Raw genomic sequence first — 11376 nt, forward strand, 5'->3', positions numbered from 1 at the left:
TATTATAAATGGATTTCCATTATTCAAAAAAAAAAATTCAGTTTGTCGCATTCAATTTTGGGACCAAAATCATGTTAATCCTTGATCTTTAAATTTCATCAAGATTACCCATGCACTTCCAATATTCCTCTTTAGTGTCTAGTCCTCATAACTCCATCTAATTTTATCGTCAAATGGCACCATGACCCACTTTTAGCTTTTCAACCCATAAAAAATGCAAAATGGACATTTTCAACTCACTTTTTCAGCTTTTCCCTTTTCTTCATAACTTTAATTTCTTTGCCTCTCCGAGTTTTCATATGAAAAATATGCAGTACTCCTCAATAGAGCCAAAACCACCACAGCAAACACCTTCGCCACCGTCAATTTTTCAACAGAACTTTCTGCATCGGTTAGAGAAGAAAGATACTGTGGGTGCCCCGAGTAGATTTCTGGGTGCCCGATGAAGATAGAGAGAGGAGTTGTTGGGTCTCATTGGTGAGTTGCAGTGGTGAGATGAGCCTTGAAGCGGTGCTATTGCAGCAGGGATGGTCGGGGAAGAGAGGAGGCTACTGGTGATGGTGTGACCGGCGGGCATCGTTTGAGGTCGGGAAGAGGTGATGGTAACTGCCGAGAAGATGAGCAGCGGCGAGATTGGGTCAAACTTGAGTGGTTGTTCTAGAGCGACACCGTTGTGGGAGTAGAGCTGGGAGAGCTGAGCCTGGATTTGTAATTGGGCCTAGCCTTGCATCTTAGCCTCGATGTTGATGGTTAGTTGTTCCCGGAGACAAGAGGTGCAGACCGACGATGTTAGTGAGGTCGGCGGCATGCTTCTTGCACCTAATTGAGACATTAAATTTAAAAAAACCAAATTCAATTTGAAACGCGATTCTGGATGAGTATGTATAGGGATATCTAAAAGGGAAAATGGTCCGTACGGTACACCGCCTCTGCTTTCTTATAACTTTTGGTACCTGAGCTTCAAAAAATATCAATACGGTACCTGAGGTTCTTTGCCCGACCGAAAATTGGTACATATGGCCGTTACCTCCGTTACAGCGTCTGCCAGTTGGCAATTTTGATCGTAAAATGACCAATTTACCTTTTATTCATTTTTTGTTTTGTTTTTTCCCTCAATTTTCTTTTTTGAACTTTTTTTCCTCAGTTCTTCCTTAGTTCCTCTGTTTTTTTTTTCCCTAAAAATCTATAGAGAACTAGCTCATTGACAGAATCAACCCCCTAGAGGAAAAGAAACAGTTCATCGGAGGCTTGGAAGCTCTCACGTAGTAGTCTCTCTCGCCAGAACTGGATTATTCTTGAAATTTGGCTTGGCGAGTGGGGGCAATCGACAGGCCTTTTGGCGCTGCGACGGAGCTCTTCTTCCACCATGAGGTCGACCTCTTTCATGACGGCTGTGCTAGCATAGTAGTCTTCGTCGATGTACGGCAAGGCATCGATGATCTTGGCGTTGGTTAAAGGGCCCGGCCACGACAGACCTTGCGGCGGAGCTTTTAACATTAAGATTTTGTTGCTGCTGGTGGCAGTGTTGTTCGCCATTGTTGTGAGCTGTGTGAAGTATCGGAGAGAGAGTTTGGGGAATTTTTTTTTTTTTTTCTAGTAAAACCTCCACAATTGAGAAGGAAGAGAGTGCAAGAGGCTTCTCCACCTCCAATGCCTTTGGTTCCATCTCTACCTCCCCCGTCTCCACCGCCACTAGATTTCTATCACTTTCTTCATTCCAATCCATACCATAGCCAATTCCAAACAAATGTTAGAAGCTGAGGACTGTTTCGGTACAGTACCCGAAGAACCCACAAGAGAAAAGCTGGGTCTTAAGCTTAGGCTGCTGGGTTTTCATGGCGTTTGTCTATGGTGTTGATCTGAGGGAGAGAGAGAGAGCAAAAGAAGAAGATGGTAATGGCGGTCTCTAGCAATCTTTCTCTGAATCTTTGGGTGTAAATTTGTAAATTTGTAATGGGTTTGGTTCGATTTCAATTGGGTTTTGCTTAATCCATGAATTTAATTAGGATGATTGCTTAGATTTGTTTCTTAGAATCTGGGAGCTGGGTTTAATTAATCAAGGGATGTATTGTATTGGGTCATTTTTATCCACTATTGCAATTTAATTGTTTAATAATGTAAGGGAAAATGGTCCATACGGTACCCCGCCTTTGCCTCCTTATAACTTTTGGTACCTCAGCTTTGAAAAATATCAATACGATACCTGAGGTTCTCAACCCGACCGAAGATTGGTACCTAAAGCCGCTCCGTTACGGCATCTGCCAGTTGTCAATTTTTGAAGGGTATTTTTGTCCTTTCATGCCTTATATTATTATTATTATTATTTTTTATATATTTTTTTTAAAGCATCTCTCTCTCTCTCTCGTCCTGTCGCTTTCAACCCGAAAGCCCCAAGCTTGAATTGCAAGTAGAAGAAGAAGAAGAAGAGTCTATGGAATTGGCTATAGTATGGATTGGAATGAAGAAAGTGATAGAATTCTGGTGGTGGCGGAGCGAGATTTAGGGTGATAGAGATGGGGTTTTCCCAATTGCGTTGTACGTACAATCGGAGTTTGAATTAAGAGATTTTGAAATAACCATTCAAAACCCAGGTTTTGCAGAAAAGCAAAAGGGGCTTAGGGTTTTTCATACTCCGTCTCAATCTGCATTTCTTACTCGAACCAGAAGAGTGGAGATCAAATTGGACCATGAACATCGAAAAACATGCATTGTCGTGATTGATGAATCGAAGGTATTTGCAGGAATGTTGCCATGATTTTGATTCAAATGGGTTTCAACTTTCAAAATGTCCAAATTCAGAGACAATTCCATCTTGTTAATCTTGTACCTGGGCCTCCTCTTAATGACTTAATCCTTACCCATTTCTCAATCTGCAATTTTCTCATATATCGAGTCTTCTTTATTGATTATTGAAGAACAAAAAAATTGGATAATTTGTTTGACTCTATCTCTATCTCCATCTCTTCCTCTTTCTTGTCTACCCGTATTCTTCTTCTCTTCTTCTTTCTGTAAACCTCTGCAACAAACCCAGCACCCTTCACACTGTTCCCTTTCTTGCTGCTCTCATATCTAATTGTCTTTTCTTGTTCTTCTTCTTTCCTTTCAAAGACAAATCTCTTCAAACCCAAACTTGATTTCCAAAATCGTCTTTATATCATCATCCAAATATTCATCAATTCCTTTCCTCACTGCCAGATCCACTGCAGCAATCATAATCCTCAAACTTTCAATTATATGATTCAGGTTTACTAAACCCAAAAGGCTTGAGGATTATGAATTCAAAATTGAAAGTCTTCCTTTATTCTCAATACACTGCGTTCCTTCAACCACCGATAATTCCTATGACCTGCTTAGCCCACCCAACAACACAGGGCAGAGAACTAATCAAAATGAAAACAAGCAGAGAAGAACAACACTATATTTACAGCTAGCATCAACACACTTGGTCTCAGATTCTTATGGGTCTTTTTCCAATGGAGGCGGTGGTGGTGGAGGAGGGGGGAGTAATTGGGTGTGACGCGGGTGCAGAGGAGATCATGATCACTACCATCAATCTACTACCATTGGGGACATGGATGGGATTAGTGAGGATGAAGACATGAAAGGACAAAAATACCCTTTAAAAATTGCCAGCTGGGAGACGCCGTAACGGAGCTAACGGCTTTAGGTACTAATCTTTGGTGGGGTTGAGAACCTCAGGTATCGTATTGATATTTTTTAAAGCTAATGTACCAAAAATTATAAGGAGGCAAAGGCGGGGTACCGTACAGACCATTTTTCCATAATGTAAAGGAAGTTGGGAGACTTATGGTTCTTTAATGGGTGAACGTCTCCAGATTTCATGAGAAAAATGTAAGAGAGAGAGAGAGAGAGAGAGAGAAACTTAAGGTCCCTATTCTTTCTTCTGGATTTCATCTATGGAGAAGATTTGCAGAAAGAGAGAGGAAGATGAATAGAGACATGAAAATTGAGTTTAAGATTTTATTCAAAAGAAAAAAATTGAGTTAAGAGATGAATAGACAAAAATACCCTTAAAAAATTACCAACTGGTAGACGCCGTAACGGAGGTAACGACCATATGTACCAATCTTCGGTCCGGCAAAGAACCTCAGGTACTGTATTGATATTTTTTGAAGCTCAGGTACCAAAAGTTATAAGGAGGCAAAGCGAGGTACCGTACGGACCATTTTCCCTATCTAAAATGGGGCTTTTTGTATAATTTTTGTGCCTCTGGCAATTCCTTTGTATAAATTCACTACAAAGAAGAACCCAATTAGTGACAAAATCATTTTGTCATGATCTCCTATAGTTGCAATTCCTTTGTAGAAATTCCCTGAAAAGTATACGGGACAAAATGATTTCGTCACTAAATTTGTCTCTAATAGTGCGTGACAGATTCTAATTGGTGACAAACTATAAATTATGTCACCAAAAAAGATTATAGACGAAATATAATTCCCTTTATCTTTGTTCCCGGGAATTCATGATAGGGCGGGTGTGAGCCCCGGAAAATTTATCAAGCTTAAATTGAGATCGTTCGACAAGTTATTTATTCACGATCTCGGTAATTATCAAAGTACTCGAGAATATTTTCAGAAATTTCCACCAAGTGAAATCCTCAACTTAGGAGTTGGATAATAAAGTACACCGCACGACGAGTTCGTGGTAATTTTCAGAGATTTATTCGGATACCCCGGCTATTTATCGGGGTAGTCCGAAGTTTTGGGATATTAGAAATTAATTCAAGAAGTAGAAACACGTGGAGCAATCCTGTCCATCTATTCTCTCTGCACCGCTTGATCTAGGCCCTTGATTTCATTTTAAAGGAAGGGGACCAAGTCAGAATGGATCCAGAATGATCGAGAGAGAGAAAGAGGGAGAGCTGGGAGCTCTCTGACCCGACACCTCAACCCGGTCGGCGCTCCACCGTCAGGCCACCTCCGGCCGGCGCACGGACACCATCACCTTCGTCTCTGCATCGTCTACATCCCAGTAGCTTCTGATCGCCCATGCACGGAACGAGGAGGGAGATGTGGCGGTGAGTGCAGTGACTGCTCCGGCGAGCTTCTGTAAATTCCGGCCATCGATTGGCCTGTAATTGGTATTAAACCTCATCTCCTCTTCATGGTCTACATGCCTGTGTAATTAGTTTTCAAATTGGATTGGGTTTTGATGATTTGCGTTTTTGGGTTTCTGGGTTACCTTCTGCCCCGCCGTGTCCTTCGACGCCGGCGATTTCTCTGGCTCCTCTTGGTTTGCTCTCTACCTCGTTTCCACTTGTTGATGCACGATGTTTTAGATTGAAGTTAAATCCCAGAAGCTACTAGTTGGTGCCTGTTGATTTCTCAGTTCGTCCTTAGTCGGATTCCGGGGAGTTACGGTGCTTGGAAAGAGAAGCAGCTCGTTAAGTCGACAGCTTCCAAATTGAACTCTTGAGGGTAAAATTCTGAACCTTTTGACCGAAGCTCTGTTCTGTGGATGATAAGGTTGAAATTGAGTTCTTCCTGGTTATTGATTCTGGTCGAGTTGTCGAAGTCGTGGTGGTTATCTGAATATTAGGGAGAGAGTATGGTTGTGTTGATGAATCTGTCATTGGTATGTGGACTGGAATTGATTGCCATGTTTGTATGCTTACTGTGAATTTGTGTTGTGAAAATGGTAAATCCAGATGGTTTACGTTTGCAAAATTTTCTATAGCAGTTAGCATTGAAATGGTTCTGAATGTTTGAAAAGGAATCAAGTTATGATTTTGGGGTTCTTAATAGTTTGGGCACACTTTGTATGAAGTTGGAATTGCCTTGGGTGTCCATAGTAATTTGACGGAATTACTATGTGACAAAAATTGTTAAGTAAAGAAATGAAAATAGCATATTGCCGCCTTAGTAAATTTCAGGTACACCTAATATGTTTGAAATTAAGTCGTTACTTGATTTACTTCGACATAGTCGTAATTGGTCGATATCATAATTTCAAGTAAAATGTTCGGGAATTAGGGTTAATTATCGAATCAGAATTGAATGATCAAATGTTGGTCAAACAATGGTCAAACTGGTCAACTCCTGGTCAAACCAGGAAGAGTTGTCGAGATTTAATATCATTGTTCAACGAGATATTAACGGTCGAAATGTCGGAATCTAGGACTCTAGTTACCTGAGGAACAGAAGGTTCGCGACTCTCGGAGTACATGAGAGAAAGCATCGGAATCCAGGTAGGGATTCAGGACTCTCCTCGGTTAGTGATTTTCTTATATATTGTTATCAAATGATGCATGTTAGGTGGTACGGTTTGGTTAAGTTCAAATGCAACGCATACTAACCAAATCGTGAGAAAATGTGTGATGGCTTGAGAGCGAAGGGTGGCTCTGACTTCCTTGGGTTCGATCCCCAAAACCTCCGGAGGGTTAGTTACACCGGTCGGACGGTGAGCGATCGCAATGACGACCCGATCCGTGTGTGTAGCTAGGTAGCGGACGCTCTCGCTACGCTTACCTGGTGATAAAGTAAATTGAGGTAAGGTCGTGTAGTGGGTCTATGGGACTGGCCATCTGGTAAGTTTCAGCGCGCGTATTCAATTTAGTATCATGCATCGATTTTCGAAAAACATTTTTATAAAGTTTGTCGTTCTTTTAAATACTTGGTTTAAGTATGTTTTCATACTGGAGCTCCAACATTTATCTGTTGATTTTCAAACCTAGTTGAGTTAGAGTTCCTGTTGAGCAGCGAGGATGAAAGCTCACCCCTACAACAGTATGAATGCAGGTACTGTGCACTGGTGACGGGACAATAGCGGATGGAGCTGGGTGCGCAGAACAAGTTCGGTAAATTACCATGTGAACCTTATTCTAAATTCTATTTCTCGAACTTTGTGTTCTGGAACTTGTGGTTATCTAGTCTCGTGTCATCATTTAGTTGAATTCTCTTCAAGTAAAATTCAACCTTGTGTGAGCCTTTATCCAAGTTCTGAACGAGTGAAATAGATTTCAGCAACTCAAGTTTTTCACCTCAAGCATATTTGTAGCTTCCGCTGTGTTTATACAAAAAGTTTTTCAAACAAAATGCCTAGCGGTTCTCTAGAATGTAAATCGAGCGTTCGGTTTATATTTTAGAGGCTCGCGGCACTGTAACGTGCTTAAGTTGGTGAGGTGCAGCTTGGGGCGTTACAGCGGGAAATTGACTGGATCCCATATATTATTTTTTATACTTCAGTTTTTATTTGTTTATTTAAATTTTTTTTTAAAATTAAATAAAAGAAACATAATTGAAACTAATATCCAATTACGAACCAAAAAATGAACGAACATTATGGAACACAATTAAACTTCTTTTATTAGATAAAAAAGAATTTTACATTGTACCCATCATAACAAAAAGAACAACAATATTTAGATAACCCTAGCAGGGGTGCCTCCTCTCTCTACACCTAGGGTTAGGGTTTGCGGTTTTTTTGTGTATTCTTCAACAATGTCCTCTGTTGATGCCATGACTGCTCGCATTGCTTCTTCTCTTACCATTATTGAGGGGAGAAAGCAGGTCGATATGCGACCTACATAAGGGAAAGGTCTGCGTCAGGCAGACGTGTTTTTGGTTGAGAAACTTCACACCGTTGGGGAATATAAGGTTCGTTCTTTCTTGGGAATGTTCTGCAATGCTTGGAGAGTGAATGGATTGTTGCGTGTTGAAGAAGCGGAAGGTCAGAGGGTTATGTTTACCTTGTTTGACGCAGCTGATTGGGATCAGATTTGGAAGGGAGCCCTGTGGGGGTACAATCATGCACCAGTTGCCCTAGCCTACTATGATGGCGTCGCTGCCATTGAATCTGTGCCTTTCACGGTGGCCTCGTATTGGATTACGCTGGAAGTAATTCCTCTAGCGTTTCGTTCTGAAGAATGATGACAATGATTGGGTACACTTCTTGGAGATTTCAAAGAAAGTGATAAGCAGGCAAAGAAAGTTGGAAATTTTTGAATCTAGGTGGAGATCCCATTAAACCGGCCTTTATCCTTCAAACGCTGGTATTGGGTTGAGGATGAAGTTGAGTTCCTCTGTAAATTCAGTATGACAAGATTTTTGGTAGGTGCCCTACTTGTGCTTTTGTTACTTATGTTGGCCTCCCATGCTTGGGTCCAACCTTAGAGGAGGATGACGAGGAGGCGGAATGTACTGTTTTGGGTGTGCAAACGGGGAAGCCTCCACCTGCACTAGCATTGCAGATCGTTGGTTCTTCTGCTTCGTCATCTGGGACGATGTCGGCAAACAAACTGAATGCAGGTACTAGGGCTAGGGTTTTGGTAGAAGGCCAGAACCTCATCTTCTGTAACTCGGTCTCTAATCAAATGCCGGAAAGATAGCTTCACAATCCGGCAGTGTTGCTGCAACGTTCTCGCTGTCAAGCTCATATTCGGGAATTGCCGGAGATGATGATCAGTCCTGAGAATTTAACAGGTAAAAGAAGAAGTAGGGAGGAGGAGACTGTTACTATCTCTCCTAAAGTGTGTCTATGATTAATCATGCAACCTCGCACAAACGCGCTTATCTGTTAGTCTAAGCCATGAGGGAGTTTTCATCTATCCTCAGGTGAGAACCCTGTTATAGAAAAATAGAAGCCAAGTGGTAATTAGCACACATTCAAAGAAATGCCCATGTCACAGAAGGCAAGTACTTAAAATATGTTTGAAATAAACAAGGTAACAAACAAATTACAATTTACTCATGGTAATAGAACAAATTCAAGACATCATTGAACTATACATGAACGTTATTAGGCTCAGTCAAAGAAAGAAATGATACAGGAAAATTGTATATAACAAAATAGGTGGAAAACAAAAACAAAAAAAGAAAGAAAGAAAAAAGCATCATACAATTAGAGGCTGCAGAATATCCAAATCAATGAATCATAATTGGTTAAACATGCTTGTTTATTCTTTATTCAATGGTATCCTAACATCCAGCCAAAATGACAATGGTTTAGTGAGATGAGTGACCTGAAACGAGAGCGAGAGCCTCTCTCTCTAAGTTTAGAGAGAGAGAAAACAGATCTAGAACCACAGCTCTCTCCCCCTTCTCTCTTCCCCAGATTGTGATCCTCCGGGGGGACTCTCCTTGCTTTGTCTTGCACTCACTTCATCTCCCTTGTTTCTCTCACACCTCTGTGGTGGCCTGAAACGAGAGCGAGAGCCTCTCTCTCTAAGTTTAGAGAGAGAGAAAACAGATCTAGAACCACAGCTCTCTCCCCCTTCTCTCTTCCCCAGATTGTGATCCTCCGGGGGGACTCTCCTTGCTCTGTCTTGCACTCACTTCATCTCCCTTGTTTCTCTCACACCTCTGTGGTGGCTTTACACCCTCTTTATGGTGGTTTCCTAACTTATGTTCAGTATTAGAGGACTTTGTTCCTTCTTTCTCTGTCAAACATACCAGAATATTTTCAAATCCACAAACGTCGATGATTCCCCTCACCCATTTCCTCACATAAACTCCCCTCCAACTACCAAAGACTTGTTCCTTGAAGATTCTCATAGCTACCTCTTAAAAGTGAGAAACACTTACCTAGAGGAGTATGGGTGCTCACGCATGGGTGTTTCACCCCCGATTCACCATTGGATTTTTTCTTTGCTATTGGCTTCTGTCCCATTTTGGTGGCTTCGGTTCCTTCCTGGTTTGAGTTTTTCTGGTGGAGAAGAGAGCGTTTGTGTGTGGGTTTGGATCCAATTTATCATCTCATTACCTTGGTTTCGATTGGATTTGTATTTTGGGATTGTTTTGGCAGCGGTTATTCGGATTTTATCTCCTCGGTATGGCACTTTTCCCTACCTTTTGGCTTCGGGCAGCGGCGGCGGCAGTGGCAGCGACGGCGACGACGACACGGATGGCTTGGGTGGCGGCTGTTGCATTGTAGGAGATGATGTTTTTCTTAATTTTTAGGGTTACTCTCTTTTAACCTATCTATGTGGATTTGGGTTGAGTAGTAATTTCCTTATTAAGTTTACTTGTAATTGGGCCTTGTTTGGGCTCTTTCCATTGGGTTCTTCCCTTTGGTTTTTTAATGAATGTTTTCATTGACCAAAAAAAAAAAATGTGTGCAGAGAAAGACGATGAATGAGAGATTTCTTAAAGAGAAGTGCATACCACTTCAATTAAAGCGTGTAGAAGCCCAGTGCCTGCATGTCAACATAAATAAGAAAACCTATGAATTAAAAACATGCCAAATTGACTTTTAGCAGATGTTTGCACCATGGATGAAAAAACATGAAAAGGTTCAGCATATCGTTTAATGAGAGTAAAAAATTCCCCCAATAGATTCAACAAATGTTTTTTTGGTCAAAGTAAAAATACTTCATTAATAAGCCCAAAGGGAAAAACCCAAGGACGGAGGCCAGAGCCCCGAAATACAAGATTAACTAGAACAGGAAAATTACATCTCTAACCTAACTCCACATGAATTAGAACACAAGAGAGTAACCCTACAAAATAAAGAGAACATATCCTAACTTGATACTACTGCTGCCGCCACCCAAGCGATATTGCACAAGCGAAAGCCGCACAATCATCGACCAAGATGTTGCCAGAATAGCCAAATTCAAGGAATAAAATCTGTGACACCGATGCCAATAGATTCAACAAATGTATTAAAATAACATAACCATATAACTAAAAGTAATTAATTTAAGATATAATTGCTAATAAGACAAGGGTGGGACTACTTCAAAAGCACAAACACACTAATACGCCATGGGTTAATATGAGCTAATGGTCTTAAAATAACATAACCATATAACTAAAAGTAATTAATTTAAGATATAATTCCATTTCCATGGTACAAGTAGTACAATTGGGAATAAACAACAATAGAAGTGCAAGAAGAAGCATGTTTGAACCCAAAATAAATATTTTTTCCCTACATGGGGGACTCGAAGAGAACCGGGCCAATATCCGTGGCCCAAACGATTTATTTTCGATAAGCTCGGAAAATATTGTTTAGAGGCTAAATAAAGCCTACTTGGAGGCCAAGCAATTTTAAAGCAAATCTGGATATTAATCGATTTACTATTAATTATCAAATATTTGATAATTAATGATGATCTATTTGCTTGATTACCAAGGTTGAGCAGGAGGGAAGAATGCGGACGAGTCGGTTTGCTCGCGAAGATCAAGCTGGCTATACTTCTCTACCCATATTCAAGACCACCCCTGCAATTAAGGTCTTTGGTGGTTCAATTAAAGAAGGAGTCAATGTGGGCCATTATCCTTCGCTACCAGCGGCATGCAAGCGAGCCATGCAAATATTCATATATTCCCATGCAATTAATGTGCAATGGCATATATGGAAGCATGCAATCATGCTTGATGGTGGTCAAAGAGGAATATTTATATATATATGATG

General features: G+C 40.9%; 1 long non-coding RNA gene across 4 annotated transcripts; it reads left to right on the top strand.

Annotated features, from left to right (window-relative positions):
• Positions 1-4814: 4814 nt before the first annotated feature.
• LOC133741273 (uncharacterized) lies at positions 4815-10064 on the top strand. 4 transcript variants are annotated; one of them, XR_009861780.1, is made up of 4 exons: positions 4844-5101; positions 5300-6208; positions 6748-6817; positions 9763-9777. It is a non-coding gene; the product is annotated as an uncharacterized LOC133741273 (long non-coding RNA). The 4 variants fall into 4 exon arrangements; XR_009861778.1 differs by having other exon boundaries at positions 6748-10064; XR_009861779.1 differs by having other exon boundaries at positions 5300-6817.
• The last annotated feature ends 1312 nt before the right edge of the window (positions 10065-11376 follow it).

The sequence above is a fragment of the Rosa rugosa genome, chromosome 3 (genome assembly GCF_958449725.1).
Source record: "Rosa rugosa chromosome 3, drRosRugo1.1, whole genome shotgun sequence".
Taxonomy (NCBI): domain Eukaryota; kingdom Viridiplantae; phylum Streptophyta; class Magnoliopsida; order Rosales; family Rosaceae; genus Rosa; species Rosa rugosa.